General features: G+C 44.0%; 1 long non-coding RNA gene across 1 annotated transcript; it reads left to right on the forward strand.

Annotated features, from left to right (window-relative positions):
- The first annotated feature begins 5793 nt into the window (after window positions 1-5793).
- Window positions 5794-7841, forward strand: LOC112820568 (uncharacterized). Its single transcript, XR_003207195.2, has 2 exons — window positions 5794-5929; window positions 7447-7841. It is a non-coding gene; the product is annotated as an uncharacterized lncRNA (long non-coding RNA).
- The last annotated feature ends 3777 nt before the right edge of the window (window positions 7842-11618 follow it).

The following is an 11618-nucleotide window of genomic DNA, read 5'->3' on the forward strand; positions in this document are numbered from 1 at the left end:
CACCACGAGGATCCCTCACAGTGACACGGGTACAGGGGGATAGAGAACATCTCCATCATCACGAGGATCCCTCACAGTGACACGGGTACAGGGGGATACGGAACATCTCCATCACCACGAGGACCCCTTATGTGATCATCTTATGGCCACATCCACTTCCTTCCCACTGGGACCCCCAGGTTAACCCCAACAACTAACTTTTCTGCCTTTCCATAATTTTGTCATTTGGGGAATGTTATGGAAATGTAATCATGCAGTTTGTAGTTTCTGGACATTCATCCAGGCTGTCATGAGTATCAATAGTTTGTTCTGTTTCACTGTTGGGTTGTATTTCAAGGTATGGATATATTGCAATTTGATTAACTTCACTCATTGAAGGAAGTATGGATGGATTTCAGTTTAAACTGTTATAAATAAAGCTGCTATAAATACTCATGTACAGCGGTTTTTTTTTTTTTAAATATCAAAGTCCTCATTTCTCTGGGATAAATACTCATGCGTATAATTACTGGCTCATATGATAGTTGAATATTGAGTTTCATGAGAAAATGTGGTAGTGGGTTGAACTGTGGCCCCCAAGAGATATGTCTGTCCAGAACCTCATAATGTGGAATTGTTTGGAATTAGGGTCTTTGCAGGTGTAATCAGTTAAGGATATTGAGATGAGATCATCCTGGATTGTCTGTGGGGACCCTGAATCCAAGGGCAGGTGTGCTCAGAAGAGAAAGGCAGAGGGAGATCTCAGACACTCGGGGAGCAGGGGGAGGTGGCCCTGTGAGGATCTTGGAGCTGTGTGGCCACAGGCCCGAAACGCCCTGCAATGGCCAGGCACCCCCAGAAGGACCCTCCCCTAGAAACCTCCAAGGGAGTGTGACCCTGCCAGTGCCTTGGGTTTGGATGTCTGCCGTCAGAACAGTGAAAGAAAGTATTTCTGTTGTTTTTAAACCACCAGGTTTGTGGTAACTTGTTATGGTGGCCTTAGGAAATCACTGTAACCTCCCAAGAGTCTGCCAGAGAGGCTGTCCCCTCAATGCCACCAGCAACGTTGGTGCCCCACTCTCCACAGCCTTACAAGTGCCTGGTGTTGTTGCTATTTTGTGGGTTATTTGAGCCATCCCAGCAGGTGTCTGGTGATATCTCACTGTCTGTGTGGTTTTAACGCTTCCTACTTTGTGTGTTGACAGATAAGAGTATGTGAGCTTCGGTGTGCCTCGTTTGTTGCTAACTGAGGGATAGCGGTTGTGGTTTAGTTTGAATTTTCCCAGTGGCTGATGATGTTGAAGGTTATTTCATGCTCTTCACATAATTTTCCATCTGCATCTCCTCTTCAGTGAGACATTTCTTTATGCATTTTGGTCATTATCTAATTGGGTGTTTTTTACTGCTGAATTTGGAGAATTCCTTCTGTGTGGTAGACTCTAGTCCTTGTGGAAACTGTGATCTGCAGGCATTTTCTGTTACTCTGTGTCTTGTCTTTTCATCAGCTCGCCAGGGTCTACCACAGAACAAAATGTTTGGATTTTGATGAATCCGATGGAACGATTTTTCCATTTATGAATTGTGCTCTTGGTGTTGAGAATCTCCTTGCCTAGCTCCGGATCCTGAACACTTTCTCCAACATTATTTTTACTTTTTATGGCAAGTCCACTGTCCTCACAGCCCAAACCCACCCCCACGGAGGACATAGTCTTCCCAAATATGTCCTGCATGTGCTCTGAGCCTCATCAAACAGCACAACAGTTCAGTCAGTGTGGGAAATTCAAGAAGAGAAGGAAAGCATGCTGAGTTTGCCACACTTCTGCTCCTGCTTCCTGATGACTGGATGCCTCCTCCATCATACTCCTTCTGCTGGGACATCTGTGCTCTCCCGTTGCGTGGATCCGGTCCTGGTCTCCCTCTGCGCCCCCAGCCCGCTGCAGAGCCGCCTCACGGAGCTTTCATGTCACCTCCTGCACCTTTCAGCTCCAGCATCTTGGTGCTTCTTCACATCTTCATCCCACAGATCTGGCGGGTCCAGCAGCCTCGGGGGGGGGAGGGGTCTTCAGCTCCCACTTGGCCTTGGTGCTGGGGCTGCACTGGGGCCACGGGGTTCTGTGTCCCTATGGCTTCTGGTCGGAAAAGCAGTTGCCTAGCAGTCTCTGTCTGCCCGTGCAGCTTCCATCCTGTTCCTTTGGCCAAGGGCAGCAATAGAAGGGCCTTTCAGCCCCTTACACTGTGTGATCCATGGTGATATGGGCTTTGGACCCACTCATAGGAAGTGGACAGGAAGCATCTGTCCAGCTTCCAGAGGCAGAGGTCCCCTTCCCAATCTCCTTCTGTGTAATCTTTCTGATTTCTCCAAAATGACACCTATAATTTGAAAAAATTAAGTAAATGTAAAATGAAAATAGGTGTATTCATTTTATAACTATCATCATGCATTTTGAGCTAATCAAGTATGGGTATTTTCTTCTGTTTTTTGAATTATTATCAACCCTTAGAAATCTTGACACATTGCAATATTTTATAATATTTTTATAAAAGAATAAACACACAACGTTAAGCACATGCATATGCAACACCAATGTCCTGTCTGGTAATATGCAAATATTCACTTGTACTATTCACACTTCAGAAACTGACCCAGTTTCAAGCCTACCCAGTAATGCAAATATAAGAAGCTACAAGGGGCTCTGACCAGCTTTCACCCCAATGAGGTGTGTGGTCATGAGTAAGAACCAAGTAAAGGGAATCAAATGCAGGTCTCTGCCACTAGGAACTTGAAGCAGGGAAGTGAGACTTTAATTATTGATAGGAATTGATGTGTGCTTTTTCTTCCTCTTTTTTTAAAATAGTGTGTGTTTCTAATTGCTAACATACTGCAAATAACTTGCAAGGAGGCCTGAGTGCCCTGCTATGAGAACTCCAAGCATTTCCAAGCAGTATTGATTGATAAACGGCACCGCATGCTCCTGTCTTTGTTTCCTAAGGTTAGGTGGGGCCCCTCCTCCCTGGGACTCCTTACATGGAGAGCCACTTGGGCTCAGGTCAAAGCTCATGGTCCCTTCCCCTCACTTTCTGGGCACCTGAGAGTTCAAGGTCAGAATGCTGAGCAGCTAGTCAAGACAGGAGGAAGCAGAGAGGTAGCCAAGCGGGTCTTGGTTACAAAAAAGATGGCGGGGAGAGGGCGGGGATCCCATGGGAAATGTCTTCACGACTTTGTATGTGTGCCTGAAGGTGCAGGATAATTCTGATTTTAGGAGAACTCTTTATTGGGTGCTCCATGTGCCAAGAAGTGTGTGGTTAGCACTTACAAAGCTAAGGAGTCAGTGCAGGAGCCTTGCCCAAATAGTTGTGTTTGTTCACAGTGAAGAGCATGCCCATCCCCATGTTTTCTGAAGGAGCACTGTGATCCATCCAGGTGCCAGAGTGCCGATCCTGCTGGCCCTGGACCCCCAAGGCCCTCTGAGTTGGGGTAACAGAAAATCAGAAACACCAAAGGGAAAATCAACACAAGGAAAGAGAACCTACGCTAGAAACTGAGTGAGAAAGGGAGGAATCCATACCTAGTGAACAACACGCATGTGTGCATTCCTTCATCCCTTGCTTTACACACAGCTCACTCGCTTACTGAGCACAAGCCGTGAGCAGCCAATCCCACAGTCCCGCCAGAGACCTGGAGGCTGGTTGCCCCCTCACATAGACCCACCCCCCAGGGGACTGAGAGTTTTCGCAGCTAAGACAGCAGGTGAGCAACAAGTGAGAAACGCCCCAAGAAAAGTCAGTGGGGGCAGGAATGGAAAGATCCTGGCAGAATACAGCAGGACATTGAAGGCAGCGCTTGGACGCAGAATAAACAAGTACCAGGTACATGGACAGCAGTCCTTGACTCTTCGAAGGCAAGCATCTGCCATGCAGACCAGAGCTGCGGTCCGCTCCGCCGAGCCCCACCTACGACAGTCTCCTGGATCCCGAGAGTCCTGTGCCCAGCGACTCCTTCTCCCCGAAGCTGGGCCCTGGGCTCTGGGCCTCACCACAAGCTGGAGTCCTGGCACTCCAGGGGGGAGGTGAGTCTTTACTGGTTGGCTGGTGGAAGGACCCCTTCCCCACAATGAAAGGGGCACCAGAACAGAGCTTAAAGAGCGGCCTTCCACTGAGCTGCGCAGTCCCAGTGACTGAGATGCCCCAGCGTCAACAGTGTGTCTACAGAGCAGGAACTTGGGGAGCAGGCTTCACTAGGATAACACACCTTTTCTCATAAAGGACCTCTCACACCCCCGTTGTGTATATTACCTTCTCACAACTGTAAATGACGAAGTCTCAGGAAGGTGGGAGTCCTTCTGGATGCCTGTCATTAAAACTAGCCAGAATCTTTTACATCCACACGGATGGGACTGGAGGAGATGATGCTCAGTGAAATAAGTCCAGCAGAGAAAGTCAATTATCATACGGTTTCACTTATCTGTGGAACATAAGGAACAGCAGGGAGGACATTAGGAGAAGGAAGGGAAGAATGAAGGGGGGAAATTGGGGGGGAGACGAACCATGAGAGATGATGGACTCTGAGAATCAAACTGAGGGTTCTAGAGGGGAGGGGGTGGGGGGATGGGTTAGCCCGGTGATGGGTATTAAGGAGGCACGTTCTGCCTGGAGCACTGGGTGTTATACAAAAACAATGAAGTGTGGATCACCACATCAAAAACTAATGATGTATGTATGGTGACTAACATAGCATAATAAAATAAAAAAAAATAAATAAACTAGCCAGAATCTCCTTCTTCCAAGTATTGGATCAGACGTCCTACTAGAACCAGTGGATGAAAGACCATCCCAGGTGTTTTATGAAATAGAACTGGCCTTATTTTTCAGAAATAGGTAGGCCTGTTCCTCTGTCCTAGATGTGTTTTAGAAAATATTTATTGATCATCATACTGCTACTGTGATTAGATGCTGAGGAATCTGTAAACCCCATTATCACTGAGAACTTTCTCTAAACACATAGTGAAGGACTTACAAGAACCAAGGTAGGGAAGAATTGCATTTGTACAAAATACCTGTATATGCACAATCGTAAGAGCCTTGCCAGGACTAGGAATCCTTATTTGAATTTCTCACTTCTGATGGGTTGTCAGAAATCCAAGGTAATGAAGAGAAGCCAGCAGGGCCACGGAGCAGCCGACTGTTCTGTGAAGAGTGTCGGGGGCAGGTCCCCTGCGTGGTGCTCATTAGCGCCTGGAGCACAGCTTGCGGCCAGGGGCACGTCCCGGCAGCTAACGCAGCTCAGCCTGCACAGCTGGTCCTCCATATGGTTTAAAATTTCAAATCATCCTTAGAATCACCATGGAGTCTTTAAATAATGTAATTAGTTGGCCTTCACTGTGGCCTTTCTTCTTCTCGTTTGAAAATATCTGGAAACACTGTCCATCACTGTGCGCCCACCGTCTCTGTCCCCGGGCCTCACACTCACCTGATGTGGAGGCTGTCTACACATTTCAAGCTCTTCATCTTTGTTATTTTGCCCTTTCCAGTTTTATTATGTTTCTGATTGGAGAAGCAGCAACCCTGTACTTGTTATTTATTAAAGGGAGAGAAGCAGATGGAGAAAATTGAATTGCTTTGTTATGTGAGAAATGAGCATATTTTATTGATTTTAAAGCATCTATCCTTTTTACTGCCAGCTATTTGAAATATTGAATAACCTCACAGCAATAACACTTCTTTATTCAATTGCCTTAAATTTTATGACTTAAAACACCCAGGTGATGATGAATAATGGTGTTAGGGCAGAAAATTAGTACCTTAGTTTCCCTTTAGGGGCATCTTTATTTTTATCATCTTTACAGATAAAAGGAAACTAAGTGGGTGTGTTTCCAGTGGACCCGCTCTGGGAGAATAAAAGGAGTGATACCAGAAAGAACAGGAGCATCAGGAAGAGAGAAATAACAGAGAGGTAAATATGTGGACACACAGGACAGATTGCTCTTCTGAATATTTTAAATTTTGCTTGACAGTTGAAAACACAAATTATTAGTTTGACTGAGGATATTGTCAATACATGACTGGTCACATGAACGTCGACTATACCCTAAAGCGGGGAAGACACAGGGAGTTGACTGGTACAGGGCTTCCAACGCCACACGAAGGGGCACATTTCTGTGCCAGCAGACATGATACATCACACGTGCGTGCTGTGATTCCAGGAGCATAGGAACATACACAAGCAGACATACTCCAAAACACCAGGGATAAATTCAACTGAGATAATAAAAACATTTAAGTAATTCACAGAAAAGCAGGAAAGGGGAATGAGTGGATGATTAGAAGATGAATGACCGAGAGACACACTAACTCCTAATGTGTCGACAGTCATGCTAAATATAAATGGTTGAGACACACAAATCGAAAGACAGATTTTTATCACAAAATAAAAGAAAAAAGGGACCAATTATATGCTGTCAACAAGAAACTTACTTCAATTATAATGATTTGTGTAAGTAAAATGTAACAGGATTGGAAAATGTGTGCTGTCATGAGAACGTCGAGTGGCTTTATTAACAACAGAAAAGTGCCCTTACTTCTCCCTGGGCACCCCTCACCTGAGCAATTATACCTGTGCTTGGTGACTCTCCTTTTATCTGCAACTGCTCCATATTTTATTTCAGTTTTGGGTATCTCCAACTGCTATACAGAAGAAGTTTTGCCTCCCAATCCTTTGTCCCTGTAAGATCTCCGGATGGATCTGGGCCAACACTCGTAATTTTTGTCCTGTGTTGTCACCTACTCCTAGTCCAGGTTCCTTACGTAATCATGGGACAGTCTTTTCTAGATTGGTGTGGTATAGAAAACCACTTACAATTTTTAGCCATAAATTTATTGAAGAAACAGTGGCTCCAATAATTCTCAAAATCTCCCCTGGCAAGACACTGGGTCAATAAGGGAGAATATGGACTCTTCCCTCACTTCCTGGAAAGCAAGGTCTAAGTAACACAATTACTAAGCTGACTGTGCTTGTGTCACATGAACTTGGTCCCTGATCAAATTCAAGGCTTTTCCAGTTTCCACAGTCCCATATCCAGGCCACTGGAGTGAGGGTCCATTAGTGGCAGGGTCTCTGAATGGGGGGCACATGCAAACTGACCAAAATTGAATTCCCATCTTGTTTTAGCTTTAAAGATGAAATTGCCCATTTTTGACACCTCATTCTCTGAGAATACAAGGGGTTATAGTGTTTCCTTGACTTTGTTTCTCTGTGGTCTGCCAGTTTAGCATTTTACAGCTTCTTCTGAGAGTCTCGTGCTGTGAAAATACAGCTACAACTATTAAAAAATAATTGTAAAATTATAAATAACTAGTATTGCTTGAGTACCAGCTTTGGACAGGCAAAGGGCTATGCTGGGTACTTTCCACATTTTACCTTTAATTATTTAAACTACATTAATGAAGACTTTTTTGGTTCCCATTTCACAGATGAGAAACTTGAGGTCCAGTGAAGTGAATGACTTGCGCGAGGCACTAAAGTCGAGAAGAGGAGGAAGAGAGCCGTGGGCCTAGAGCAGCTGCTCCTGCAGCCAGGGAGCATTTCCTCCCACCATCAACCTGTGAGTGCGGCGCTCTCCTGCCCTGGGGCCGACCCCACCCAAACAGCTGGAGGTTCCTAGGCATGGAGCACCAGAGATGGCAGGCATCAACCCGTCAACCACTGCTGAAACCAAGACGGAAGCTCACGGGGATCTGGAAAGACCGTCTTCATGTGTCTGGAAGGTGAAGCAATGAAATTCCTGACATCGCAACAAGGCTGTGTCCATCCCTACATTTTGTGTCCACATCTGTCATTTAATAAAGCAACTACATTCTCTTTTCAAGCTGAGCTAAAGTCTAAGTTCTTTGGGGAATTCAGTTTTGAAGATTAATTAAGGTACAAGAGAGTTACTCTTGTATATTCTCCAAAACAAGGCGAGTTTTCAAAAGTAAGATCAGTTTGGTTTTCCTGCAAAATCTTCTGTTTTGGATTATCTTAAAGGCAAAAAACCCACTTATGTAGTAAAAACATTCTTCACTTGCTTGTGTGATATACACATACATCTATCATGTAGATTTCATTTCATGTAGAAAGAAGTGTATGTTCTCATTCATTCTGAAATGTAATACAGAGGGAAGAAAATAAACCGCTCTAATCTCATTAGCCAGTGATAATCAAGTTCATGACTTGGTGAGCGTCATGTGTGATTTTGCTTGTGTAGTTACATATATGAGTAGTTAGTCAAAATGGGATTACGCTCTACGTAATAGTCTCCCAGTCGTATTTATTAATCTTTAACTCATCAGTTTCGGTTAACACTTTGAAGGAGAATTTTTAATAACGGCATGACACAAATATAACTTGTATAACCTTCCTTTAGTGTGTGCTGTTTTCATGCTAACAACAGTACTGTGATTGGTAGACATTTAACTTCACATGTGTATATAACTCATTACTGAGGATAATTTCTTAGATGGGGAATGTGTACCTGCTTGAGGAAAAACACACTGGGCGGCTTTACTCTGCCATGGAAACATGTCAGGAGGATTCTAGTTTCCCTGTCTGTGTGTTTGTGTGTGCGTGTGCATGTGTGTGATTTTGTATGTATATGTCCAATATTTGCCTATTTGTTAGTGAAAATGTCATCTTTAATTTTAACATCTATTATTGCCAGTGGGGCTGAACATTTTCTTCTAATATCATTTGAATTTTTGAAAACATGGTCTTAACTTCTCCTTTGTGCTCATTCCTTCCACTCAATAAGTCAATCTGTTGGTTTCATGCGTTTCTTTTCATTTCATTTTCTTGCCAGCAGTGGCCAGAAATCACACACTCTTGAATAAATTTTTGGTACATCCATTACTACTGGAAAACAGTAAACAAAGCCATCCGTAGCAGTGATGGGTCTTAACTTTCCTTTGTCATTTAGGGGTGAGAATTCCCAAATTTTTAAATTTTACTGTGGTGTCCTCAGACACTCCCTTCTTTATGTGAACATTATTTACTAATTATAATTTCCTGAAAATTGTGGGATATTATTGGAGGCTCACCATTTCCACAAATGTGCTGATAGTGTAATTCTCATGGTAGAAAGCATTTTGAACTCCCTGCAGTGTACTCTGATTGTCAAAGACTGTGAACACGGAGACTGTAAGGTCTCTTTCCACCCAGCAAGGCGGAGTTCAGCCTTTGGCCCAGAGGCATCTTAGTTTTATGTTCTTAGGTCAAGAATGCTTCTCAGCATAAACTCACCTGAAAGCTAAAAAGACTGTTCTCTGGATCCCTCCAGATCTAGGTGAGTTCTGATGCCTGAGGTAAAACCAGAGGCCCCAGGTGTAGACACTGGACAGTGACGATGGGCAAACCAAAGGGCTCCATGCTGATTTTGCAATCAGTTCTGTCTACATCCATTCCCTTCCTGGAGTGGTGTGTCTTTGCAAATCATTCCCATTCAGGGCAAACACAGAAAGTCATGCTTTAATTTCTATGATAATACATTAGCAACTCCAAAATTGGCTGTTTTCTATTAAAAATACAAAGAGTCTTCCTGTAGAATAAGTCCATCTTGCATTTATGCCGTAAAATACCAAAAGTGTTTCCAGATACTACACTTGCCATCGAAAGAGCAGCAGTGCCCTTTTCTTTGGCAAAGCAGCTCCACTTTACTGGTAGAAATAAGGAATGAGTTATTTCCAGCCACCAGAGGACACCATAGTCTGTGCACCCCACTCTTAATTACTGCTTTCCCACCACCCTCTGATGCTTGTTAGACCTTCCATTTCCATCAGACCCCAACACATATATTCTTTTGTTTTGTTTTGCTCTATTTTGTTTTGTTTTCATTCCAGTGTAGCTACCATAGAGTCTTACAGTAGCTCCAGGTGTACGATACAGTGATTCAACAATTCCATCTATAACTCAGTGCTCGTCAGGACAATTGTGCTCCTTCATCCCCTTCTATTTCCCCCATCCTTTCCCACCTGCCCCAGAGCCATCGGTCTGTTCTCTGTAGTTTTGCTTCCAACACACATACTCTTAATCAGTCCAGTGGTTCATGGAATTTCAATGACTATCTTGTTCAACGAGATGAGATTTCTTACTTATGGCTTCCAGAAAGTGGGTAAAAATTAATGTCTGCCAAACCGAGTTACAGTAGTCTCCTGAGGCACTGGCTAGTTCCCACTGCTGTCCACTGGGTTCTTCTGAACATCCTAGCGAGCCATTAAGAACTTGCATGACCCTCTGTGTTGTCTACTAGCACATTTACAGAGTAAGCTGGACGTTCCTGGGGGCAGCATCTTCTTGCAAGTCCTCCGCACAAGTCACCGCATGCATTGACTGTATAGGCAACCCCACAGGTCCTCGTGCATGACTTTTGGGGAAGCGGCGTGGATGAGGGACCGAAACCCAACCATGCTCACAGTCAAGCTGAGACCAGCCCATCCTTCTCCCTTACCCGAGGAGAAGAAAACTCAACTCAGCGGCCATCAAAGAACATGTGGGGAGAAAACCAGTCTCGTTTGCACTGGGCACAGCACACATTTCCGGGTATTTCCAGATGGCTTTGGCATCAAAATTTGTGCAGTAAGGGGCCATAGATCTTCAACCTGATTTAGGCTTAATTTTTAAGCAGCTCCCATGCTTATAAGATGAAAATGTTGAAAATGTTTTATTTTAAATAATAATTAGGGCTCTCTCATAAAAGAATTTTTAAAAACTGTTTGAAGGAGCTTCAAAGCCTTCTTAATTTTAGGCTGTCTCAGAAATACAGACAATTTCCATAATTTTTGTTTTTAAAAGTATGGACCTATCAGTCTTCTGGGCACCTTACAGAAGCAATTTTCTTGAAAAGGTTACAGAATCTTTCTTCCTTCTATCAAATTTCTCTTCAAAAAGTATTCAGTTTCAAAGAATAGATAGATATTTTATGTGTGCCTTTAAAATCTCCTGTTTTTAACATTAAGAAATGAGATATTTTGTTTGTATTGTAGGTAGCATCTGCTGGAGAGATACATATATTGTTTATTTTAAAATCCCTGCTGCTTCCGGGTGTCCATCCCGGAGGCCCTGGATCCCTGTGTTCTTCACATGTTCTGCAGGCAAATGTTGCCTTGTAAAGCAAGATACTGCAGCCTCACCAATTAACATTAACATCTAATTGGAAACTTAAAAAACAGAGTGACAGACGGCAAGTGGTCTGGTCCAAATCCAAAGGGACCTCAGAGCTTCCCTGACCAGTGGGAGGACGAGGACCCACTTAAACAAGAGGAGGCTCTGAGCTCCCAGGTGCATGAGGTGTGTGAGCAGCCCATGGAGTGGGAGGCAGGATGAAAAGGTCTGCTGCCGAGGGATGGGAAGCCGGGAAAGGACGAGTGTCAGGCATCTGTGAGGCACCCTGAAATCTGGGATGCGGTCACTATTATTCAATCCACGGCTCTCTATTTTAATACATTTAAAATAAAGCAGATTCCTAAAGTTTCAGGGGCAGTGGGGAAGACCCCAGGAATGAAGGGAGTGATGCTTCAGAAACAAGGGTTTAACTGGAACACCATGCTGTCAAGGTAAGAAGCAAGCAGTGCTCTGGAGGAGGAATTCTTTTTTTTTTTTTTTTTTTTTTTTT

This window comes from Callorhinus ursinus, unplaced genomic scaffold (genome assembly GCF_003265705.2).
Source record: "Callorhinus ursinus isolate GAN/ISIS: 27379988/994484 unplaced genomic scaffold, GSC_fseal_2.0 scaffold10, whole genome shotgun sequence".
Taxonomy (NCBI): Eukaryota; Metazoa; Chordata; class Mammalia; order Carnivora; family Otariidae; genus Callorhinus; species Callorhinus ursinus.